The 6,912-nt window shown below is 44.8% G+C and overlaps 1 long non-coding RNA gene across 1 annotated transcript in view; it reads left to right on the forward strand.

Annotated features, from left to right (window-relative positions):
* The window catches only part of LOC136579847 (uncharacterized), a 29,424-nt gene extending 22,818 nt beyond the window's left edge, over positions 1-6,606 (forward strand). The window contains exon 3 of the long non-coding RNA XR_010786933.1: positions 6,554-6,606. This is a non-coding gene — a long non-coding RNA (uncharacterized lncRNA). The remainder of the gene's footprint in view (positions 1-6,553) is intronic.
* Positions 6,607-6,912: the final 306 nt, after the last annotated feature.

The following is a 6,912-nucleotide window of genomic DNA, read 5'->3' on the forward strand; positions in this document are numbered from 1 at the left end:
TTTTAGCATTTTGCCTCACTAAAAACGCAATAAAAGTGATCAAAAAAGCCGTATGTACCCCAAAATGGTACCTGTAAAAACTACAGCTCGTCTCGCAAAAAATAAGCCCTCATAGAGCTCTGTACATCAAAAAATAAATAAGTTACAGGACTTTGAATGCAGCGATTTAGAAAAGAAAAAAGATTTCCAAAAAGGGGTTTTTTATTGCAGTAAAGTGGGAAAACCTAAAAAAAATGTAAGAATTTTGGTATCGTTGTAACCGTACCGGTCCGCAGAAGAAATGGAATGTCTCATTTATGCTGCATGATTAACGCTGTAAAAAAAAATTTAAAAAAATCTATGGCAGAATTAATGCGTTTTCTCTCCCTGCTATCATAAAAAAAGATATAAAAAAAGTTTTACAATATAGTCTATGTACCCAAAAGTGGCACCGATAAAAACTACAGTTCACCACGCAAAAAACAAGCCCTCATACGGCCGCGTCGACGGAAAAATAAAAGTTATGACTTTTGATAAACGGAGAAGAAAATCCGCCAAAAATTGTTGCGTCCTTAAGCCCAAAATAGGCCGTGTCATGAAGGGGTTAATAGACAGTCCTATTGATTTCACGTGAAAAAAACGCGTGAGAAAAATGCACGTGTGCAGGATACAGTTGTGTCCCCTTTTTGTGTGATTTTGCTGCATATCAACAATTTGGATTTGTTGTGAATTTTGACATTCCCATTGAAGTCAATGGTGAAAATCCACAACAAATTTGCAACGAATATATAGCAGAAACCGACATTGTATGGAGTTACAGTCAGCACACTTGTTGCTGTGGATTCTTCCCATGGGTCTGCTCCAAGCGGCTGCACCCTAATGCGGCTTCACAGTCTTTGACAACACAATGCATGCCTTTAGATGAATATGGCCTTACTATAAGAACAGCTTGCTATTTCCAAGAACACACTTTTTCCAGCAGTTTAGAAGTATCTATGCATTGTGCATTGTGCTTGGTTTTTGTATTGTATCTTTGAAGTAAGATTGGTTTTGGCCCTATATGTATGTAGTAAGGTCAGATTCATGTAGGTACCCATGTCAGTGTGGTTCTGTTGCCATATCACTATAGTAAGCTTGGTTCTGGTACTATATCTATGTTGTAGGCTTGTTTCTGGTGCAGTATCTATGTAATAAGCTTGGTTCTGGTACAATATCTATCTTGTAAGCTTCAGATCTGTTTCATCTTGAGACTTGTGGGGGTCTACACTCTTCATACAGCGCAGAACACATGGTAGACTTAATCCATTGGCGCTGACGCTTCCCCGCATGTCAAACATGATGAGGAGAGAAGCATGTGGACCGTTGTTGCCATCTTCCTGGTAGTGGGGGTACTTCAGTTTTTAGCTCTTTTATGACCCCCCATTGGGTTTACTGGCTGCCAGTAATGTCCAGCAGTCAAAGTTCTTTATCATATGTGCCAGAAATCTGGATTAAGTGTATGCCGGTAATTTCTTAATCAAGTGCTGCAAGATCATTTCTTTCCAGGTGAAGACAGAACATTGTTAATTAGGGGTCTGCACCTGTAAGACCTTAAGGCCCATTTAGACACAACGATTATCGCTCAAAAGTCATCTTAATCGGTGCGTCTGAATGCGCGCCCATCGTGCACTTTTCGTGCACTATTCGTTCATCTCTGACTTCAACCCAGCTTGAAAACCGTCATTCCTGCTTATCATAGTTCTACATGGGAGAGCGCTGATAGTATTCTTTCAGCAGCTATCCCACTGGAGAACAATGGAGCTGAATGCAGATAACAGACCTCCAGCCGTTATCTGCATTCAGAGAAAGGCTTCATTTGCACGCTCATAAGCTACGAAGTATCTGAGTAGCTACTTAGTAGTTTATGAAAAATTATCACTCAAAGCCGTCACTCAGACTGTCGTTTGAGCGATTTTTAAGCGATCATCTTTGCTTCTAAATGGGCCTTTCGCAGTTGCTGCTTCTGCTGCATGAAAGGGTCAATTAACACCCAGCAATGCAGATGAAAGGTACAGGACTTGCAGACGCATGCGCACAAACACATAAATACATATAGATACTTAGGCCACTGCTGTAGCATCCATCCTCTGCAGCAGAAGGAGAGAAGGACCTGACCTGATCCGATAAGTATTTTCGTCCCTGGATAACCTTTAACCTTTGGTACCCTATTGTAATAGAGGACTATTATTTTGTTAGAGCTTGTGTTCATTGGAGGGCCAGTTTGGTGGCCTATCCCAATATTGTGAGGAGGCCTTAAGTCCCCTGTCCACGGACGTGATTACACCGGCGGTAAATTGCCGGTGAATCACGCCGGCTGAAGCTTTCCATAGCGTTGCTAAGGAAAGCGGTGGCCCCTTGTCCACAAGCAGAGAATCATTGCGATTCTCTGCTCGCCGCCGGCAATTCGCAGCATGCTGCGAATTGCCGCGATTCTCCGCGGTCAGCCTATCTGTCAGATATGGCTGACCGCGGATATTCGTCTGCCGGCTCCTGCTCCCGGGCGGTGGCTTCCGTGGTGGAGATTCCCTGTGGGACTTCGCAATGCCCGTGGGCAGGGGGCCTTATAGGGAAGAAACTGTGGACTTATATCCGATGCTGAGAACATCTCCGTGGACTCTGTACATTCTGGGTTATCGCATGGGCTTCTTCTTTTCCTATACATGTTGAGTCATTATGGCAGCAGACAATGTGTGTGGTTAAGGAGTCCGGAGGGGTGAAGCTTCTGCGTAGGGATAACACCTAGTGATATCACGGTGTAATCCAAAAATAAAAAGAAGGGCTGCAGTCTGTTGAATTCTTAATGCACTTTTTTCTGTCGCAGAGGAAACAAGAATCTTGGATTAAGAGTTCGCCCCAACTGACTGCAGCCCTTATTTTTATCTTTGGGTTGCACTGAGGCCATCGCTTTATGGCACTGTTGGGCTCGTGCCCCAGACCCGCCTCACTTATCTGAGTTACAAGGTTTGTGCTGCTGATAATCCTCTGTTGAATGCTGTGATATCACAGAGTCCTGCACTATCAGGGGGCTTTATTTATTCTTTGAATTACTTTAAAATGGGTTTTATTGTGTTAAGATAAGAAAACAATAGCTTTTTAATGGGTTAGGATAAGATCGTTTTCGGGACCATGCTATCACAATCAAGTTAAGATGTGCTTCATCTGTAGGTGTAAGCCTGGTTTAGACACAACGATTATTGCTCAAAAGCCACCTTTTGAGTGATAATTGCATGTAAATGTGCCCATCTTTCACTTTTTTGCCAAACGATGGATTTCAGTTCGGCGTGAAATCCATTGTTCAGCAGAACAGCTGATAAGTCGGACCGCACGCTGTGTTCTGCCCAGGGAGCGCTGATTACATTGTCTCAGCTGTCAGCCCCGCCTGCAGAATAAAGGGAATGTATTCAGAGAACAGCAGGTGGTCTGTTCCCTGATTGCAGCTCCCAGCGGCTCACATACAACTAATTGGTACTAATAGGCATTAGTACCAAGTAGTAGTTTATGCAAAATGATCGCTCAAAAGCCAACTTTGGAGCGATCATTTTGTGTCTAAACGCACCTTTATAAAGCCATGCTTTATGCTCTGGGAAATATGTAAATGGAAAGATGGAACAATCCCTCTGCAGCGCCACCTATTGGAAGGCAGCATTCCTGCAAGTCAATATTTGATTTTTTAACAAGCCTTATAGCAGTGACTAGAAATATAAGCCAAAGCCAGAGTCTATAAGCAGACTGTTTGGGTTTTTTGCCCTTTATTAGTGTGTAGTAGGTTGCTGGTTGGGTGAGAGGCCTATAATAATAATAATCATTATTTGTATAGCGCCAACTTATTCTGCAGCACTTTCGAGGCACATGTGGAACATCAACAATACGAAAATTACAGAAATTACAAAAGTTACATGTGGTATTCAATTATCTGGAGACAACGGGGTGGGGGTGATACAGAAGGTACGGGGGCAGGAGGTGAAGCAAGGGGGAGCACAGCAATGCGATGATACCATGTGATATACAGTTTTTGGGGACGCAAACAGGTTGGGGTAGTACGGGAGATGTGGGGCAGGAAGGGTACACGATAGGCAAAAGTGGGAAGCCATAGGGAGGGGCAGGGGGCATATTGTGGAGATAGGAGACTAGATCAGGAGGTTTGGTATGCCAATGAAGAGGTGCATCTTTAAGGATTGTCTGAAGTTCTGATGTGGGATGGAATGGGTAAAGTTTCTCCTTAGGGAGAGCAGTTAGTAGGTGTGATGAGACTTATAAGGCCATGCATGCTCCTCTGGGAAATATGCAAATGGGAAGATGGAACAATACCTCTGCAGCGCCACCAATGTAGTATTCCTACAAGTCAGTGTCAACTTTACTCCTTCAGATCCACATCATAGGCCTCTCACCCAGCCAGCCAGCAACCTACTGTAAGGGGCGAAAACCCTGAAACAGTCTGTCTGTGCGTGGTTATCTTTTCTTTAGGGCTTTGGTTTATATTTCCAATCATTGTTACAAAGCCTCTTGAAAGGTCAGACATTGACTTGCAGGAATACTACCTTCTAATAGGTGGCGCTGGTGAGGCATTGAACATCTCCTATTTGCATAAAGTAGGAGAATAATGCTGACCGCGCACATTGCTATGTTTTATGTGCAGTTATGGAGAATAATCCCCGGACATCAGTAAAGTGCCACTTTATATTCCCGAACATCTTCTCTTTCTCTTGCTCTCACTGCTTCTCTGCAGGCTTAGAAGTTACCCTCCTCCAGACAAAGTTCTTGTGACCCTGGGAACTTAGAAAAGGACATTCGGCCAAGCATGATGTCACAGTGTCATGTGGTGCTCGGCGCTCGCAGGCAGCCGCAGCAGGGAGGAGAGCAGATGCTTTCATGTTGCGATAAAGAAGCTGTAAGAGAGAGATCTCATATGTAAAGTACATTTATCAGATCCCTTAAAGGGGCTATCCGATTTGCAAAAACCATTTTCAAGCACCCTATTAGCGCATTCACAGGTGGGTTACCTATTCAAGACCTTACTCTATTAGCCTGAGTAGACCGTGTCTTGCTCTGGAGGACCTAACACATGCATGCATTATATAGACAGCGCATTGATTTTAATAGACATCGTATAATGCTTCATGTCCCCTGCGGAGGCGCTGTAGGGACATCGAACTCTTCCTGCAGACTCCAACAGCTGCACAACATGTGATCAGCTTATTGTCAGGGGGTTCCTTTAACGAAAAGGGTGTGGAGAAAGCGGACAACCCATTTAGCCCTGCTCTATCATGACTTTTCACATAGGGTTGTCATGTTCTTCATGCTGTAACGCGATCGCTTGGCTTCATACTAGCTCTGGACTATAATCTACTGCTCTAGGTCTTACTGCAGCGTTTACTACATGGCACATTACATGTTGGCATATAGGGACATTGCAGGCTGTTGTAGCTGACTACAGAGGCTTGCATTGTGATGCATAGAACAATTCGGTTGCCCCTCCTGTGCCATGTAAGCTCAGCCTTGTAGACCCTGTAGCGGTTGCACTCGGCACCGAGGGACTTGATACTTTGTATATAAAACTGACTAACTGTCCTAACTGTAGAAATAAATGGTGTTTCTGATGGTAACTCTCACGGCCTCCGTGCACCCCCGCTGTACACTCATGGCATAGTTACATAGTTACGCCTGCACTGGCACATACTGGAATCCAGGGTGATTAATAGGGGATTGAGGAGCGTTTTGTCTATTAGTCTAGCCAGCCACTCAGAGTAATGGATACTCTTACACGCAATCCAAAACTAGTGTACCTTGGAGTAAGCTGTCTGTGTTTGAGGCGTTCCTTCCAGTGTCTCTGCCCCAAGTGTTGTGCCTTCTTTAGTGTCTCTGACCGGGTTATCCGCTTTAGCGCTTGCATCTCAGGTATCTGCCCTAGTATACTTGCCCCAGGTGTCCCCTTCTTTGTCTTTGCACCACATTTCCATTTAAATATCATTGCCTCAAGTGCACCATGTACCTTTTTCAGTGTCTCTGCTTCAGATATACTCTCCAGTGTCTCTGTCACAAGTTTACCCTCCAGTGTTTCTGCCCCAGTTGCCCCCTTTAATGTCTCTCCCACCAATGCCTTCTTCATGGGTCTGCCCCAGGTGTCCCTTTAATGTCTCTACCACCAATGCCTTCTTCTTGGGTCTGCCCCAGGTTCCCCTCCAGTATTGCTGCCACCTTTATTGTCTCGTTCCCTGGTATCTCCTTTTTTGTCTCTGCCCTAGGTGTCTCTTTTAGTGTCTGTGCCTTGGGTGCTCTTTTAACACTCCTGCTCGGATTGTTCTGCAGAATTTTTAAGGAATAGGGGGGTTAGCAGGGGATGCGGCCTGTTTCGTACTCACAACTTGAGACGGGGCCGGACCCAGTGACTCCATCACCGGCCTCCCATAGCTGAGGGACACCTCAAAGTCTCATCCGTGCTGGTTACAGAATGCTGGGTCGCAGGGTCCAATATTTGACATTTGCCAATAAATATCACTTGACTGGTGCATAACAAAGTCTTCCGTTGTATTTACAGCTAAACAGGCAACAAGAAAACTTGACATTATGGCTCATAGAACAGTCTCTCTAGTGTCACCGGATGCTGGACTTCATAGACGAGAAGTGCAAGGTCTGACTGTCACTTTGGACTCTCCACTCACAGCAGATTCGGCTGTGTTTTGCCTCACCATGGTAGCCACTCAGTGCTACTTTTAGCAGAAGCTTTTTGGCATACTACCAAGCCTTGGATGGATGGACCTTTGGTAGACCTTTGCTTGAGCATTCGAGAATCGCAGCTTGCTTTCCATGCAGGCCAGAACACATGCACCGTCCAGAGCTACAAAACTGCTTCCTTCCGTAGTGCAGTTTTTATCAGCCCCTATGCTCATGATACCC

The sequence above is a fragment of the Eleutherodactylus coqui genome, chromosome 10, assembly GCF_035609145.1.
Source record: "Eleutherodactylus coqui strain aEleCoq1 chromosome 10, aEleCoq1.hap1, whole genome shotgun sequence".
In the NCBI taxonomy this organism is placed as follows: domain Eukaryota; kingdom Metazoa; phylum Chordata; class Amphibia; order Anura; family Eleutherodactylidae; genus Eleutherodactylus; species Eleutherodactylus coqui.